This window comes from Panthera onca, chromosome A1 (assembly GCF_046562875.1).
Source record: "Panthera onca isolate mPanOnc1 chromosome A1, mPanOnc1 haplotype 2, whole genome shotgun sequence".
NCBI classification, from domain to species: domain Eukaryota; kingdom Metazoa; phylum Chordata; class Mammalia; order Carnivora; family Felidae; genus Panthera; species Panthera onca.
The window spans coordinates 224,200,942-224,220,861 of NC_138339.1; the positions used below are offsets into that span (position 1 = coordinate 224,200,942).

Consider the following 19,920-nt stretch of genomic DNA (forward strand, 5'->3'; position numbering starts at 1 on the left):
GGCTCCCTTGGGGAATATTCCTCGGGAAGAAACTGGTGCTCCTCTCAGTCTGCCCAGCACCGACTCCCAGAAGGTGTCACATCGCGTGGTTGGGACGGGAAGAAAGGGTTGCCACTCATCTGTTGCACAGCCCCAGGATGGAGCAGGCAGCTGCTGAGATGAGGTCGGGGACCAACAGCTCGCCCCAGGGCTCTCGGAAAATAAAGGAGGTCCGGTAGAAACCGAGGGTCTCAAGGGGATCACCCTCAGCGAAGATTCCGCGCGGACGCCACTCTTGAAATGATCTTACAAATGGACTCTCGAGTCACGGGGCCGTGACCAACCAAGGCTCCGTGAGTCACAAGCTGGGAATCACCACGTCGCATTTACAGCAAGTAAGTTACTGCCAACTTCGCCAGTATATGGCATTTCCTCGCAGCGCTTTGGTCTTATTTTAGTGCGTGAACACCAAAGAGATTGGCCAGGAGATAACTTGCATCCTGAAACCTCAGTGCGCTGATGCGAGCATCTCACACACACACACACACACACACACACACACACACACACGCTCACACTCTCTCCACCTGAAGCCACCGAACCTCGCGCTCCTGGGCTGGTACGTGTTTGGGGTTTTATTCAGTATTTGGAAACTTACTGATCTCCTATGCCTGTTGGAAAGCCCGAGCTGGGTGGGGGTGGATGCAACGCTGCGCCTCGTCATTTATTCCTTGCGACTGTCTGGATCGTTGACACTAGTCGCAAGCCGCATCCTCCTGCTCTTGCAGGGGAAGTCTGACACCTTGAGGACGGGAGTGGGGGTGCCGGGAGCCCAGAGGAGCCGGAGTGGGAGAAGCTTTGAGAGTTCCCGGGTGGGGGTGGGAGTGGGGGTTACTTTCCTCAAGTCTGGCGACCTGCCGCCGGGGTGCTGGTTTAGCGGCTTGGGAGCCGAGTGTCCAGAAGCCGGGTCCTGGCGCGAATCGGAGTCCGGCAGCCCTGCAGAGCCCGCCCAAAGCCTGGAGGTGTGTCTGGCCCGCACCCAGGACCTCAGGCGGCTTCTGGCCACCGGCTTCTCTGGATGACGGCTGGCTTCTGGGGAGTCCGCCTGCCCTGGCTGACCTCAAGGAGTTGGCCAAGGGAGGCGGCGGTCGTTTGGGGGGCTGGGTGGGGGGGGGGCAGCGGAGCCGGGGACCCAGCGTCAGCGCCCGCCCGCGCGCGGGTCCCCTCCACGGCCACACGGAGCGGTGCGTGGGACGCGCATCTTCACCGGCTGTCCCTACCGAGCAGGGTCTGTGCGGACCCTGAGTCAGGCAACCGCCCGGGACGGAGGGCGGGGTTATCTTCCTCGGGGCTCGTCCGCCGTCAGCCGTGGGAACGCTAACTTCGTCCCCAGGGATCGGTGGGGGCGGGGGTGGGCGAAGTTCTCCTCCCCTGGAGCTCACCTCCCCCTCCGGGGCCGCCCCTCCCCCGCCCTCCCATGGCACCGCTCTCAGAGCATCCTCACTCCGCCCAGTTCGGTGCCAGCTGCGTGGGCTCTAGCTTCGTGCGTTTTCCTTGGAATGCTCCAAAACTCGGCAGCGACTAAGGAAATCCCATTGGATTTGGCCGGGCGTGCTCTCCCTGGGCATAGCACCCGCACCGCATGTCCTTGGATCGATCGCTCTTCAGCCAGAAGATTGCCAACTTTGCAGGTAAAGAGGGTGTCGCCTCAGAGCTCCATTTGACCGGAGCTGCACCTCTCCTCCTTTCTGGGATCTCAGTTAAGTTTCTCAAGCTGCCTGGGAAGCCGGCTCCCTCTTGGGAGGCGGACATCCCTGTGGGGGGGTTATGAGTTCAAAAGGCTCCCGCTGCGTGGCTTCTCTTTAAGGCTCCAGACCGGGTTTGTGAAGCTTTCTGTGGTTGACCTGGGCTGAGCGGGAGTTTGGGGATGCTTCTCTGCCTCTCCCGGCACCCAGCTTTAAAGCAGGGGAGAAGACGAGGAGTGAACCCCTGATGTGACTTATATGGTAAACAAAGCGGCTGCAGCCACGCCATGGTGCTGGGGAGGAAGGCTGTTTTTAGCCTTTTATGCGTTTGGGGAAAATGGAGATCTTGGTGGCCCCTGGGCGTATAGAAGTGAGCCCTAGACTCGCTGGCACCCAAACTGGGGGGATGTAGAAAGGAAAGTGATCAATATCCTGTCGATCAATTACACTCTGCGTCATTTTCATTCCGTATCAAGAAACAGAAACACTTTTACCAGTGTGGCTGGACCAAGGCTAAGGATTCCTATTTCGCTTGGCAGCTGAAATTCCAATTAAGCCAATGACCCTGTTTGCTACTTGGGTAAATCACTGAGATTCATAGCACAACTTGTTGTTCCAGCTGTGAACTCAGCTGCCTTTTGTGACTAGAAACTAGAGAATACTAGCAAGGGATGAAGCGTTTGGGAGAGACTGAAAAAAAGGAGCTCTGTCTGTATTCACTATGTTGCATCCACTATGATGCATCCTTGTTCACATGGTTTCTTAGGGAGACCCTTCCCAGTTAAATTCCACAGCTATAAATGCAGCAGGTTGCTTACTGCTTACCGAGTAAGCACCAAGCCAAAGGAGTGGGAGGAGGCAGAAGCAAGGCTTACTTGTTTTATTAAAAAAAATTTTAGAACAGACTTGTAAACTGAAAAAAAAAATCTTTCCGGTCTCATATAATTTCTGGCTTTTCTATCATAGTAATCACAACAGAACATATTACAAATTCTTTAAGAAAAATGGTTAACTAGAGGGTTTTTTTTTTAAAAATAAAACTGAATTAGACAATGAGAGTAAGAAAGTGTGGGTGGATATGTTAAAACATTGAAAGCAACATCTCTGTGTTATGGTTTGCTGTTTAAACTGACATTGCAATACCTACTTCTATTCACCTGGACAGCATACCAGGAAACGTTTCCCCTTAAGTATTTATGACAAAGATTCAAGATATAGGGATAACTAATACTTAGGTATTAGAATCAAAATTCAGGTAAGACATTGTTAAAGAAGCACTTTAAAAACTATATTTGTGAATTAATGCAGTTAAGGCAAATGAGCACATCAGTCAAGTGCACTTTATCAAAGTATTTTATGCAGATGATTTGTATTAATAAAGGTTAGTGCAGGTAGAAAAAAAGAAAGCACGCACATTGCCTATGAATAAGAAACCATAGACCTGGAGAGTCTTTCAATAGAGCTCGGATCAGAGCTCAGCTCTTCTGCCAAACTTGCTGTTGTGGAGTGAAGAGCTGAAAGATTTATGCCAAGAAAGTTACCTTCAAAGAGAAACGCTAACAGGTGATGAGACTGATACACAAGAGGTGCTTAATACTGGAGTGAATAAATATAATAAATATATCATTACATCAATAGATAGTTCAAATAAGGCAGGGTGAGATTTGTAATTGCAGATTTAGAAAAGTTCTTCCTCTTAAGAACTTAAAGACACACGAGCATTCATCAAAGCAGAAAGTAAGCTCTACAGAAGAAACGTCTCTTTAGTAAAACCTTTTGAATGTTAACAATGTTTCTAAAACTCTATGATTTTGAAAAATAAGTTTCCATTTACTTGCTTAATGGTTGTTCTCAAGGATTTATAAAAGGTAAATTAGATTTCCATTATTTATAAGTTTTACAATTTTGTAATTTTTATGTTATTTTTCTGTTGAAGTTATTCCCAGAAGGTCAGATTAAAATGCACAGAAAAAACTAAGCGAAAATTAAAGTTCTACATGAATTTTATGGCCACTTTGATTATTGAAATGTTAAGAGACCAAACAACTTTTCGTATAAGATAACCTTAATTAACTCATACCTTACATAAATAGGAAATATCAAAAACATTTCTATTATTCTTTCTGATTAGGAAAAATTCAAATATCTTGTATATCTTGTCCTGGACACACATTTTAAACTTTTAAACTTAAAGCCTATTATAAGCATGATAAATTTCTATTGAAGTATAATCATAGCCTTTAGAATATGCTGATTAACCCCACTGCATTAAAAATATTTTTATAAATATGTTGTTGAGAATACTGGCATATTTTTATAACTGCATGTTTAACCGCCAGGATGCTTTGTGGCAATTCAGATTATCAACATTACATTTAGCAGCTAAAAACTGAAATAATCTGTCTTTTCTAATTAATTCATATTTTGTAACAAAAGTGAAGATATGCACACATTTGTTCAGTAGTTAAAATTGTGAATATCAGTGCTCAAAGACATAAAAGATTTTGTAAATGAGGATAGATATACAAAAATTGCTGAACAGTATAGCTAGGACAGTAAAACTGTGGACTGAGTATTTTCTTAGGAAACGCTGAGTCTTTCACTTTTTCAGACAAGCTAGATGATGAGAAATATAATAAACGATTGCATTTTTCCTTCCCAAAATCATTATTGCCAAACGTTTTATGAGATTGGATTCTAATGTGCATCTTTACTTTCTGCACTGTATTGTCTAGACTAAATTGAAGCCAATGCTCTTTGCTTTCTTAATATCTATGGAAAACCTTCCATATGCATATTAGTTATCATTGAAAATGAGATTGAGGAGACAGCTCAAAATGAAAACCTTGTGTTTTCACCTAACTTGTGCCCATCACTTCCCCACCCCAAATTCACATTAAAACTGGTGAGTTCAACCCTGTTTCCAGTGGCCAGTTGCTTCTTTCTAGTGGTGATGAAAGATCGCTTCAGAACTCTTTCCTGCCCTTATGATTTTGACTTCTAATCCTCCCAGATGCAGTGAGATCTCACTATGTTGAGATTTGAGGATATTTTGATCAGGGATATAATATCATGGCTCTATCTTTTTAATCAGCACAAATATACACCTGATCCCTGTGAACATTAGTACTGCCAAAACCACTCTATGATGAAAAAATACATTTAGAAAAAGAAGCCATTCGTTTGCGAAAATGAAAATTAAACACACACACTTTGAAAATGGACCAATTTAAAACTACGTGGTTCTCCAAACTCTCTGGGAAATGAAGTGATCTGTTTAAAATTTTTAAAAATCTCAGTGATTCTTCTGAAAGTTCAGTTTCATTTAAATAGGATATGAAAAAAGAGATAACTGTTTCAGTACTTGATCTGCTCTTGTAACTAAACTATAGATGACATCCCATTAATATTAGGGTATGTTTTGTCTCCTTTTAAAACATGTTTCCTTTGAAAATACAGCAGTGTCATAGAGTAATGGCTTCTTGAGGAGCTGACGATGACACATGGGCAAACTTTTACACATACAATTAGAAATGTTAATTAAAATGTTAATTTAAAAATATGCCTGGATAGCTTTATCTAGCACACTGCATTCTTTTGGAGAAATGACAAGTGCCATGAAATAAATCAGATATGCATTCATTATATTCTGCCTGTAGTTTACTATTATATTTTTTAAATATGTTGGAAAATTCAACATAAGCAATTTCCTTGAACACATTTCATCAAAATTTAAAACTTACTTAAGACAGAAAACGGGAACTATTACCAACAAAGGTAAGGAGGAAAAAGAGAGAGGGCCAGTATTTATGGGTACTTAATGTATGACAGGCACTATTCTAGGAACTCAAAAAAAAAACACCTTTTTCTCATGTTTATCTTTACATCTACCTTAAAGCTGAAGTATTATTACCACCTTTTGAAGAAGTTGAGAAGACTAAATCTCTAAAAAAAATCACAAAGCTGCTTCATGACAGAGTCAGGATTTGAATCCTTGTCTACTTGATTCTAAAAGTGACACTCTTTTAACTTAATTCTTATGGTTTTTAAAATAAAATTAGCAATCTCTTAACAAGATTCATAACTTCGCGGTATTCTTACGACTAATTAGTTCTTTAAGTTTTCAAATGTTTTAATATTGGGACATAAACACCTCCATTATGAGTTGCTCTAACAGTTTTGAAGCAGAGCACGAGATGAGCCACTCACATCAAGCAGGTATTCTCAAAATTATTTCCTTTCTTATTCTTGAATATAAATATGATATATGGAAAGAATAAAAGGGTTATTTTAATGGATAGATTTTAAAGTTATAATTTTTTTTCCTTAAAGGTCCTTAGATTACAATTTCTAAATAAAAAGTTCTCATTCAAAACTTTAAAACATCTCTAGACTAATAAAACATCTTTGTTTATAGAAAATACAATCATGTTAAGACATGTTAGGTTTATATTGCATTTTACCGATGCTGCATGAAATTTCTAGACAAGTGTTTTTGTCTTAATTTTTTTCTGAAATTTTAATTGCTTCCTTGTTTTTATCACCCCTTGGTATTTAATCAGAGGAGCTCTCATTTATACATCCCAGAAGACATCTATCAGCTGGTAACACATTTTAAGAAATTTGCCACATTTTTTTTCAAAGATATACCTGTAGTAAAAACCTATGTGATGATGTCTAAAGGCCTATCTTGAATATATGTAATACTATTACAAAAATTGACTTTGAAGTGGCATCCATTCAATAGATATTTGTTGAATATTAGTGAATAATTGAATATTGAGATGAATAAGCTCTTCATCTTTCCATTTTCTGGCAAAACTCCCTCTGTATATAATAAATTTTCCCTTAGTGTCTCCTGTCAAAATGTTTTCCAAGCACTCGAGTCTAGTTCACTATTACTGTCTCCTTGAAAGTTTCCTTCCTGTCTCCAGGTGTTGCCAGTATAAATACAAGCAAAGTTCTTGCTATATTCTGACTTGCAGGTGGGTAGAGGTCTGTCTCCTGAAGTAGACAGTAAACTCCTTTAAGAGACTCAGAAGATGCTCAAAAAATGTGTGTTTTGCACTGAATTAGGTGGTCATAAGTATAATGCTTTTGTAATTGAGCATAATTAACTTATTTCACAGTTTCATAATACCATAGTTGGCTCATATTTTGAGCATATTTGTTTATCGAATGATGCCAGTTATAATAATGACATTGCACTTGTCTGATACATGGAGTACCATATTATACCTATGTTACAAAAAAACAAATTCACTGTTATTCAGTGGATATAAGTTCCGGGTCAAATAGTTACTCCATAATGCTCATTTTCACAGGATTTACGTAACCCATTATATTAGTGTATTTTAGTTTAAAGTGGCACTGTGCCGCAATTCTTAAGGGAAAGTTTTTGTTCCATGATGCTGTAGGAAGTATGGTTGAAGTTGAAAGTATTTCTCAGGAATACCTACTGAACTAAAGAAAGCCAGAGACTTCTCTGGAGTGATTATATTAGGCAAGTCAAGTTGAGACTTCACGTCAAAAACTTGATAAGTACGTGATGCCCAATTGTGAGTGGCAGGAGCTTCTTGCTTTGTGTGTGTGTGTGTGTGTGTGTGTGTGTGTGTGTGTGTGTGTGTATCTTTTCATTCTACTTCACTGAGAATAAGATTGTTACAAATCAAGGTTTATGAAAAGTGTTCAGATACTCTGGTACATTTGTCTTGTATTTTACCTCTAAATGATAGTCAGGAAACTACACAACTATATAAGCTAGAATCCTGTGCCTACCAGGATTACAGTCCATAGCATAATGCATTGTAATTTTCATTTTCACTGAATTAGTATAATTAGTGTTCCGTATATGCTCTTTGAATAGATGAACAGAGTCAATGAATGCATAGATGATTGGTCTGTTGCCAGCAGCTATGTTCAACCTCTGTATTTCAATATGGTGCTCTTTCTAGTAACTGGTTACACACCATTATGAATCCCCAAAACCACAATGGAGGGATGAGAGGGCAGGCATGATACCTACATTGAGTGAAGAATGGAGAATCCATTGTGCTTTATCTATAATCATCCCCATCATTTGTGACAGCATAGGTATCGTTTTCTGTAGAGATCACATTCACGCTGGGTGGGATGAAGCTGCATATCCTGAAGACCACATCGGAGACTACACGGAAGTGAATTCTCTTCTGTGATAGTTGTACTGTGACAAGCATAGTTATCGGGTCTTGTTTAATTGCATCTAGAGTGATACATGTCTATATCTGCATTTAAGCATATACCAGCATTAAAAATCTGTGTTTAATTCATTAATTAAATATAAATTATAAAATTTAAATTATGTAAATAGGGAGGAAGAGAGAGAGAGAGAGAGAGAGAGATCTATGTAAGTAACAGAAAGAGTGAGGGACTGCTTCTGGGTGATAACTCTTAAGATAATGCCCGTAGAGCAATTATCAGAGATAGTGAGATACAATTTGTTAGCAGAGTACAGAGTAGCCCATAAAAAACAAGAGAACTTGTTTGCCAATAGCAGTGTCCCTTTAGAATGGTGAGATGTGTAATGAATGACCTAGAAGGTCATCTAATTCAAAAGTCTTTTTTAAAGCAAGACTTTCAAACCTTACTAAATGATTTTTTATAATATACTAAATACATACGTAAAATTATATATACACAAATATAGGATGTTTTATTGAGGGCTTATTTAATGCATGAAAATCACTATTCAAGGTGCTGAAAATACAGAGACATATATTTTCCTTTTTCTTTAAGATCTCAAACCAAGGATTCTCATGAACTTCATTATCATATTCCAGTGTCCCATATTATCTTAGAGACATTGTGCCATTTTATTGTCTCCTGACCTTTTCTTATGGGAATAAAGGACTCACTCAGGAACTACAAATCATACTGAAACAAATTTAATCTATATTTGAAATTAAAAATTAAAAAAAAAAACAAACCACTGGGTCACTTTGGAAGAAATTCAAATACATCCTCCCTGCCTCAAACTACTGTTTCCTTTAAGAATGGGACCTGGGTCTTTCAGCTATGAATCTACGTTAAATTTCCATGTATAAATTTATGTTAAAGACTGGCACTATTTAAGATGGTGCTTTCCTGTTATATGTAGGTACTACTAAATTACTATTCAAAAACTATGTAATTTATGAGATCAGTTGTTTTCCAAAGTCTTGATGGATTTATGGCCATACATATTATCCAATCCCCTTTGGAGTCAATGAAGCAAACCTAAGAGGAGAAGCCTGTTTTAGAGGTAGGGATATAGTTAGTTGGATCCTCAGCCCTACCTTTTACCTTGATACATAAAAGATCTTGACTCAGGATATTCTTGAAATGGTGGATCCATTCTAGAGTCATCTAGAAGTTCTCAGTATCCACTGTTGGTGTTTCCTAGCAAGCTCCTTTGTCTATAGCTGAGAATGTATTAAAAACTGAGAAAGAGACCATCTTTTACATGGTTTTAAATATTTGGAACAGAGAAAGGGACTGAACTAGCTACATTAATCTTTTTTAAAAACATTTTCTTGTGACCTACATTCCTAGGACTACCCACTCTTTGCCAGAATTTTTGCTTTCTGAGAGTCATCATGTGAAATAATCAGAATGCCTACCTCTAAGCCTCTGAGAAACTCTACAATGAAGGAGAAAGAAATATTTCTAAAGAACACTCAAATTTCAGGGTTATTATTGTTCTGTAGGATGTTAAATAGCTTTGTATCTTAAAAAATAAGATATGCCTCTATGTATGTGCTGAATAAAAAGAAAGTGTTGGCAAAGGGAAAAGACTTATTTGCTTATCTAGTTCATTTTAACCTCACAGCTTAACATTTTGATTTGTAATGTGCAAGCTACTTAGAAAGCTGAACAGTATATTTTCATTTACCACTCCAGCACGTTCTTGGACAAAGTGAACCAGCAAATGATTTTGCCCTTTCATGAATAAAAGAAGGTTTAATGAAAAAACATTTCATTATAGTAGTGCTTATGATGAAGAAATTTTTCCAACATATAAAATATCAACAACTTTACCCTGAAGAATAAAAGCTTATTTCTATTCTGTTGTACTTAGCAGTGAACCAACAAAAGCAGAATTCAAAGCAAAACTTTCTTGTATACTTACATACTTTCTTACTGGTTGTTACACTCTGTGATTGAAAGATTGGGTACAATTAAATATTGGAAAATGCCCCTTTTTAGATTAATAGTTAATAGTAATAATTTTGGGGAACAAAATGCAGACCTGTTTCATGCCATGATACTTTAGCCTCTGATTTCATTTTTTTAGCCTCTGATTTTTTTTTACAACATAGATATTTATGAAGTAAATATAGAGGCAGAGGTCAATCTGATTAAGAAAATGTAAACAAATTATTTGAAAAAACCCATTGTTGAATAATGTAGATTGATTTGAAACATATAATTTTGATTCATTTCAGTTTACTTAAAGGAAGTTATTTGAAAGCAGAACTACATCCTTACAATGCTCCTGGTCTTAAGATTCAAAGTAAAATCTCATCTATAAAAATATACAAGAATTGTGTGTGAAATATTTAACGTAATTCAAGAGAATCTTCAGCATCTCATAAAACGCATGGGTACTCAATGCAATTTAGAAGTGTTTTAGGGTCTACCAGAATTTATTTTTATTATTTTAATCAAAATGAAATGGATATACAAGTACATCAAAAGGTTTCATATACCATTTGGTTCAATTCCAGTGCAACATTCAATAATACTTACTGTTTGCCCTCCATCAACCCTCTCCCCACAGACAGGCATCTTGTTTGAGACTGCACCCTCATGGACAGGAGGCTTGTGACAGGAGTTACTACATATAAATTCACATTCCCTGCTGCCTCAAACAGACCAGGGTGCCTCCATATGTAGTTGGCAAGTACAATGTACATTTATTTTTCTGAACATTTACAAAATTGTGGTAAGATCCTTGTTCGTGGTTGAATTATGACTTATGAAAAAATGCCATTAATAGTTTTTTTTCTTTTTATTTAAGTTAGAGATAGAAGTTTCTTCCTAATATATTTAAGAAAATTTAATATCAAGAGAGATTCAAGCAAAAGATTTGAAGGAAGGAGATTTCATATTGTCACATTCTCCCTTGATCCATAGGGGTGGGATTCAATCTATTGTGTTTAATAAAAATGAGTAATTGTATTCTCTGCTCTGTTTTAAGGAGAAAATCATTACATAGGTGGTGCTGGGTATTTTTAGCCATTTTTGTGTTTTACATTAAGAGGAATGCTCACTATAATCATAAGAATAAATATTAAAAATATTTACTATATGAATATTTTCAAATGTCTAAAACAGCAAAATACTTAAGACATGTTACTGATTTATTAATCATAGCAAATCATTTTTTTTAATTTTTCATTTATTTGGAGAAAGAGAGAGAGAGCACCAGCAGGAGGGGAAGAGAGAGAGGGAGACAGAGAATTGCAAGCAGGCTCCACACAGCCAGTGCAGAGCCCATTTGGAGCTCAATCTTATAAACGGTGAGACCATGACCTGAGTGGAAATCAGTACTTGAACGTTTAACCAACTGAGCCACTCAGGTGCCCTAGTAGCTAATCATTTATTTAAAATATATATATAGGATTTTAATTTTAATTCCTGTAACAAATACTTTTAGTTTATTTTCCTAAATTTTTTAGCAGTACTTTGAAAACGTTTGTAAATTATTTGAAATGTAAGGCCAAGCACTACAAAATATTTACCTGACTTTTGATGAACTAATATTCTCTTTATTTCTTACCCTAGAGCATGTTGAAATAAATTTGAGGGATGGTGTATTTATTTAAAAAAAAATAAAATTTTACACATACTGAGACACATGCATTTACGGGCTGGACAGGCTGAGCTGGATAAATTTAATTTTCTATTCTTTTGAAGAACAATTATAAATCTGTTTTATTTTATATTTTAGTTTTCCTTTTTCTTTTTTGTAATTGCATACACCATACCTGCTACTTTTAGATGCCCTCTGTTCCTTCCTGTGATCCCATTCTTCTACAGCAACCACGAGTTCTCATTAGCATGTTTAGCATGGATATGGTGGCAGTGAATTTTTTCAGTTTTTGTTTGGTTGAACGTGTTTTCATTTTCACCTCACTTTTAAAGCTATTTTCATTTGTCAGAGTATTCTAGATTGGAAATTATTTTCTTTTGGTATTTTAAATATGCCACCCAATTGACTTTTGACTTCCATCGTTTCTGTTGAGAAGTCAGCCATCAGTCTGATTGGCGTTCTGCTGAGAACAGTGTTCTTTATTTCCACTGCTTTTAAGTTTTCACTTAGTCTTCTGTTTTTGTAGTTTTACAATAATGTACTTACATGAACTCTTTGGATTTCCACTGCTTGACATCTGGAGCATTTCTCTTAAATGGCTTTATATCTTTCATCAGTATTGGAAAATTCTTAGTCATTATCACTTCAGATATAGTTTTGCACTTTCCTTTCTTCTCCCTTAAGGCCTCCAATTACACGGTTTTACCTTTTTACTCTGTCATCTAGCTAGCAGTCTTTTAGTTCTTCTTATAATGTGTTTTCCATCCATTTTTGCTTTCTGTGCTATAAACTGGGTATTTTATATAGCCTTATTTTCCTAGCCACGAATCCTCTTTTTTGTTTTTATTATCTCCTATCTGTTGTTAAACTCATTAATTAAATTATTAATTTCAATTATTGCATTTTTCACTTTCAGTATTTTAATTTGATTCTTTTTTTACAGATTTTAGATCCCTCAAAAAACTTTCCATTTTTCTATATCACTCCTGAATATTGTTAAAGAACACATTTAGTTTAAATTCTGAGGCTAATGATGCCAATAACAAGGCTATGTGTTGGTCTGTTTCTCTTAATTTTTTACTAGGATGCTTCACAGTTTTTTTATATAGAAGTGGAAAATGTGTCTCAAAAATTATAGAAAAAAATTATAGAAACTTTGCCATCCAAAGCTTTGCCTCTCTCAAAGAGGATATACCCTAACCTCTGGCAGGCACCTAGGATTAGAATAGACATCTTAATCAAATCACAAGCCGAGCAGATTAGAGGCTAATTTTCAGACTTTGCAAGACTCTATGAGTCCCTGTTTGACCCCAACAATATGTTATAGGGCCCCAGGGTCTGAGAACCTTGGCTATTTAACAAAACTACTTCTCATTTCAGGTTCCAAAATATGAATTTTGCCTTTGGATTTTTGTGAAATTGATGAACACTTTGCTCTAATTTTCAGCAGCTTTCAGATAAACGTAGTACTTATTTTCTTACGACGCTTAACATTTGAATGAATGCCTTGAGAAGAGTTACCGAACATGACGCTCGCTTCCATCTGTCTTCCTTTTTGCCGGGACATAGGCACCTTGTACTCTGGCTGCCTTGGCAAATGCTTTGAGGGGAAATATGGTTTGTGGAAGGTCAACTCACCTCTCTATGGTTTCTCTCGCTCTGGGATCTTGGCTCTCAAGTCCTAGTTAGGCCTGCAGACAGAGGTTTGTTTATTTGTTTGTTTGTATTTACCCAGCTTTTCTAAATGGTATCAGAAGAAATGCTAATCCACTACTTGCCATCCCATCACAGTTAGAGACACGAGTCTTTTATATTTTGACTTCACTGGTGAAAAGTTTAGTCAAAATGTTTAAAAGAAAGAAACTATACTCACAGAGTAGTATAGATGTATAATTTTACCCATATAGGGATTGAATCAGCAACTGCAAAAGAGTTCTGGAGTTTTTGGCCTATTTTATTTATTTATTTATTTATTTATTTATTTATTTATTTAGAAGTAATATTATTCTTACAGAATTAGCAAGTCTTTGACATTAGCAACTAAACAACCATCTAAAGTATTTTAGATAAAATAATAAATTCTAGGGGCGCCTGGGTGGCTCAGTCGGTTGAGTGTCCGACATCGGCTCAGGTCATGATCTCACGGTTTGGGACTTTGAGCCCCGCGTCGGGCTCTGTGCTGACAGCTGGGAGCCTGCTTCGGATTCTGTGTCTCCTTCTCTCTCTGCCCCTCCCCCACTTGTGCTCTGTCTCTGTCTATCAAAAATAAATAAAATATTAAAAACAATGTTTTTAATAAAATAAAATAATAAATTCTAAATAAATTGATCTGGCACAAAATCAATTATAATCAAATTCCAGTTAATAGCTCTTTCTTACTGAATGATAAACACATTATTAACTGAACTAAAAGAGGCGCTATAATACAGTAGCAATTTGACCTCTTCGCACTGAGGTGAGATTTTTTTTTAAGGCCTGTGGTTTTTTTAAGTCATGTTCATTTCTCCCACTTGAAGTCCATTATAAAAATGCTATTGCTCACTGGTGTTTGTGTTATAGTTATAACTGTTACTGTTAAAATTACCTAAGCCTGGTTTCTGCAGATGTACTAGGTTACTATATTACATCAGATCATATAACTTGACATCATCCAAACCTGCTTATGAGACGTTATCTCTGATTTTATCACCAATATCATTGCAGCATATGATTCATATATCTATCTGCTAGTTGTTTTCATTTGCTCCAAATCAGACCTTGCTTACCCTGAGATGTGCATCATTTGTCTTTTTTTAAACACCATTGTAATTTTAATCTGTGATAAAGAGATGGAGTAGATGAGGGAATGCTGAATTCCCATTATAGACTTGACCACGATTGGATACCAACACAACATGGTGTCAGCTCTGGGCTGACAAAAGTTGTCAGTGCTCAATTTTGGGGGGCTGGAAAATCTAAGTCTTTTTTTCACAGCCTCTTCTACTTTAATATTGGCTTTAAATATAAGGAGGAGCCCTGATAGATGGCCTGCATAAAGGTTTGCTCAGAAAATAGTGAGAAGTTAGACCAAATTCTAGACTCAGTACTGGTCAGTTGTGTCTCAGAAGGGAGGTCTGCATTTGTCCTTTGGGCTGACATTCCTAATTCGTCCCTCAACCCTAAATCTCATGCCATGGTCCTCAACACTACATCTTCCACCATTGAAAGGAGTTCATCTTATGGTCAACAGCAGATACACTGTCTTTGAGCTTTGGGAGAACCCACCTTAAAGCCAGGCATATCTTCCAGTGGAGCATCTTGGCCACCAACCCTCAGATTCATCCAAGTTGTTATGGGTATCAATGCTTATTTCTTTTTTCCCCTTAGTGTTCCTTAGTGTGAATGAAACACGATTTTCTTACCATTGGGATGACAACATGGACAAGCTGAAAGGTATAATGATCTGGGATCTCACTTTTCCACTGCACTTTTCCACTGAACTACTGAGCCTGCACAGATGCACACCCAGTCTCCTAGCCAGGAAGCCCATGGATTTCACATAACTGTGGAAACCCAGGCAGTGGACAGCAGTGGGACTTCAGACAAGATCCTGGGGGATATTACTTACTTCTAGAGGGAAGTAACCAAGCTTCCCCCAAAAGTTTTAGGGTACCATTTGGAGGACTTTGGGTCTATAACTCAAGACAGTCCTTAAGGAAAGAGCATATGTTGGGAGTCTCACAAACTTGACTCAGAGGAACATCTCATTTCTATGTCACAGACCTATAAGAAGCAAATACTCTAGTTCTTAATTCTTCTTGACTTGAGTATGTCCTCTTCTCCACACATAGCATAGATTTGCTAGAAAATCATCATTCCACTTTTCTCTTATTTGTACTACTGACTAACAACACCTTCTCACAGTCCTCCTTGATCTGTTTGAAGGCTATTTTGGAAATGACTTCAGTAACCTTTCAATCATCATTTAACTGGATCTATTTTTCCCCAAATGATGGGATAGGGGTTAAGGTGTGATGTTGGAGGGGCCTACTATGCTTATTGTATTTTTAGTGGTGCTCTCAAGGCCCATCTACCTCTTGACATGCCCTCTACTAAGACCATGTGTTCTATAGGCAACCAGAATGGTGTGGACAAGGAAGAAATTGTCTATTATCTTTACATACCATAATTGTCCATAGATTCTGCTGTGTATAAATTAAAGATTTGCAGTTTGTACATTAAAGATTTTCCATATAAGTTTTTGAGAACCAAAAAATGTATACTGTACATATTTTTCTTTGTAAACATCAATTTCAAGACACAATTTTGTAACTACCTAATGTCAATCCCTCAATACTGAACTCCTCTTTGAGTCCTTAAGTCGATGAGATTTTAACCCTACTGGGTTCAATTTTGTTGAGTGTTTCCTGAAGAGCCACACACCTCATATAATTTTTCTTTGCATCTTTTTCTCATCTCTTGTGATTCTGCATTGGAGCTTAATGTCACAATGCAATCTCCAAAATACACAATTATCATGTTAAGTGGCTAGCTGGTTTTTAATGATTCTGAGATTTCAACCAGGTAAGAGTGTGGGAAGTGTAAGATGCTCTCCTAGTGGCTAGAATGAAGTTTTACAACTTTCTTCTGAAAATAATAGCAAATTAACATGGGTTAACATTTAATGAGTAATTAGTCTATGGCAGGCCCTGGGCTGATTGGTTTACTTACATTGTCTTATTTTATTAGCCTCATAAGAACTTTCATGATCTCCATTTTACAGATACAGAAACTCAAGACCTAGAATGGGTAAAACAGCCTTTCCAAGTCACGTAATTAGTATGTGATATAGCCTTGAATTAAACCCAAACCCAACAAATTCCAAAAGCAACTCTTTCAACAATTACACTGTAAAGCAAGTTTGAAATCTCAGGCATTTTCTCAGCATACCCCTGTAAATTACTAAGCAGCTTCTGGTTTTTCTTGTTTTTTGGTCTTAACACACATGACGCCATGTTTTCAAGGCTTTTAAGGTTTTATAGTACTTGCTAAGGTACTGATTTTTAAGGACTGGTTTTATTTTTTTTTTTATTTTTTTATTTTTTTTAAAACATTTGCATTTTTTTTTTTATTTTTTTTAATTTTTTTTTTTTTTTTACATTTTTTTTATTTATTTTTGAGACAGAGAGAGACAGAGCATGAATGGGGGAGGGGCAGAGAGAGAGGGAGACACAGAATCGGAAGCAGGCTCCAGGCTCTGAGCCATCAGCCCAGAGCCTGATGCGGGGCTCGAACTCACGGACCGCGAGATCGTAACCTGAGCTGAAGTCGGCCGCCCAACCGACTGAGCCACCCAGGCGCCCCTAAGGACTGGTTTTAAATCCAATTGCACAATGCCTAAAGAGACACAGTGTCCTTATTCCTTCATTTTCATTTCTTTCCCTTATTTATCAATGTCAATTTCAGGAAGAATCACCAAATTTTTATCTTCCTTCTCTTTTTCAAGGATATTTTATTTTTTTTTTTTAATTTTTTTTCTCAACGTTTTTTATTTATTTTTGGGACAGAGAGAGACAGAGCATGAACGGGGGAGGGGCAGAGAGAGAGAGGGAGACACAGACTCGGAAACAGGCTCCGGGCTCCGAGCCATCAGCCCAGAGCCCGACGCGGGGCTCGAACTCCCGGACCGCGAGATCGTGACCTGAGCTGAAGTCGGACGCTCAACCGACTGCGCCACCCAGGCGCCCCAAGGATATTTTAAATATTATTGTTATAAGGTCTGCTTCTTGATTTATATTTTTACTTTTTGTTTTACAGACCCCATCTCTAACCCCTAGAAACCATTCATTTTTTTCCATCACTATAATTGGTCTCTTGAGAATGTAATATAATTGAAACCATACAGTATTTGACTTTTTGAGATGGGATTCTTTCACTCAAGATAGTGCCCTTGAGATTCGTACAAGTTGTTGTGTGTATCAATGGTTTGTTCGTTTTTACTGATGGGCAGTATCCCACAGTGTGGATGAACCACACACTTTTAACCATCCACCACCCACTGCAGGACATCTGGGTTGTGTCCGTTTTTGTCATTACCAATAATGCTGCTGGAAACGTGTGTGTATGCATTTTTGCGTGAATGTAAGCGTTCATTTATCTAGGAAGTGTGTCCAGAATGTAATTGTTGAGTCATGTGATAGTTGCACGTTTAGTTTTTTAAAAAACTGCTAAACTATTTTTTAGAGTGACTATACCACTTTACGTTCTTACCAACAAGGTATGAATGCTCTAGTTTTTCCATAGCCTTACCAGATAAGGGTGTGGAAACATAGGATAAAGTTGCATCCTTACCTTGGTGCCATTACTATGTTTTGTTCCAGTCATTCCTCTGGTAGTGACTTCTCATTGCGGTATTAATTTGAATTTCTCTAGTGACTAATGATGTCAAACCTCTTCTCATGTGCTTACTTGCATCCGTATGTTGTTTTCGGTGGAGTATCTCTCCACGCCTTTTTCATATTACCTGATGCTTTTTCTTTTTGTTTTTGTTTTCGGTGTTGAACTTTGAGAGTTCTGTGTATATTTAAATGCTAGTCATTTATCAGATATGCTTTGCCAGTATTTTAAGTCTGTAGCTTGTCATGTCATCTTCTTGACATTCGCTTTGCAAATGTTCTAATTTTTTTTTCTTTTCAATTTTTTATTTAAATTCTAGTTGGTTAATATATGGTGCAAAATTGGTTTCAGGTATACAGTTCAGTGATTCATCATTTACATACAACACCCAGTGCTCATCATAACAGGTGCCCTCCTTAGTACTCTTCACCCCTCTAGCCCATCCTCTACCCACCTCCCTTCATCAATCCTCAGTTTGTTCTCTGTCTTTAAGAGTCTCTCATGGTTTGTTTCTCTTTCTCTTTTTCTCCCCTCCCTTATGTCTATTTTGTTTCTTAAATTCCACACATGAGCAAAATCATATGGTATTTGTCTTTCTCTGACTTATTTTGCCTAGCATAATACATTCTAGCTCCATCCATGTTGTTGCAAATGGCAAGATATATTCCACGGTATATCATCTATATCTATATCTATATCTATATCTGTATATCTATATCTATATCTATATCTATTTCTATTTCTATATCTATATCATCTATCTATCTATCTATCTATCTATCGCATCCTCTTCTTCCTTCATCAGTACTAACATTTGGGCCTTTCCATAGTGTGACTCTTGTTGGTAGTGCTGCTGTAAACATTGGAGTGCATGTGCCCCTTCAATTCAGCATTTTTGTATCCTGTAGGTAAATACCTAGTAGTGCAATTGCTAGATTGTAGGTTCTATTTTTAACTTTTTGAGGACCCTCCATACTCTTCCCCAGAGTGCCTGCACCAGTTTGCATTCCTACCAGCAGTTCAAGAGGGTTCCCCTTTTTCCACATCCTTGCCAACATCTGTTGTTTCTTGTGTTGTTAATTTTAGTCATTCTGACAAGTGTGAGGTGATATCTCTTCATGGTTTTGATATGTATTTCCCTGATGATGAGTGATGTTGAGCATCTTTTCATGTGTCTGTTGGCCATCTGGGAGTCCTCTTTGTAAAAGTGTCTATTCATATCTTCTGCCCATTTCTTCACTGGGTTATTTGTTTTTTGGGTGTTGAGTCTGATAAGTTCTTTACAGATTTTGGATACTAACCCTTTATCTGATATGTCATTTGCAAACATCTTCTCCCATTCCGTCGGTTGCCTGTTAGTCTTGTTGATTGTTTCCTTCACTGTGCAGAAGTTTTTATTTTGATGAAGTCCTAATAGTTCATTTTTGCTTTTGTTTCCCTTGCCTCTGGAGACAAGTCTCATAAGAAGTTGCTCCTGCAAGGTCAGAGAGGTTGCTGCCTGTGTTCTCCTTTAGGATTTTGATGGTTTCCTGTTCCAAATTTAGGTCTTTCACCCATTTTGAATTGTTTTTGTGTATGGTGTAAGAACATGGTGCAGTTTCATTCTTCTGCATGTTGCTGTCAAGTATTCCAACACCATTTGTTGAAGAGACTGTCTTTTTTCCATTGGATATTCTTTCCTGCTTTGTCAAAGATTAGTTGACTGTATAGTTGTGGGACTATTTCTGGGTTTTCTATTCTCTTCCATTGATCTATGTGTCTGTTTTTGTGCAAGTACTGTACTATATTGATGACCAGAGCTTTATAACATAGCTTGCAATCTAGAATCATGATGCCTCCAGTTTTGTTTTTCTTTTAGAGGATAGCTTTGGCTATTAGGGGTCTTTTGTGGTTCTATACAAATTTTAGGATTGTTTGTTCTAGCTCTGTGAAAACTGCTGTTGGTATTTTGATACGAATTGCATTGAATATGTAGATTGCTTTGGGTCG

At 37.7% G+C, this 19,920-nt stretch overlaps 1 protein-coding gene across 1 annotated transcript in view; it reads left to right on the forward strand.

Moving 5' to 3' along the window:
* Nucleotides 1-1,203: 1,203 nt before the first annotated feature.
* TRPC4 (transient receptor potential cation channel subfamily C member 4) overlaps nt 1,204-19,920 on the forward strand; it is a 195,069-nt gene continuing 176,352 nt past the window's right edge. Inside the window, exon 1 of the mRNA XM_060637296.3 lies at nt 1,204-1,670. The gene's annotated coding sequence lies outside the window, so the exon portion shown is untranslated. The remainder of the gene's footprint in view (nt 1,671-19,920) is intronic.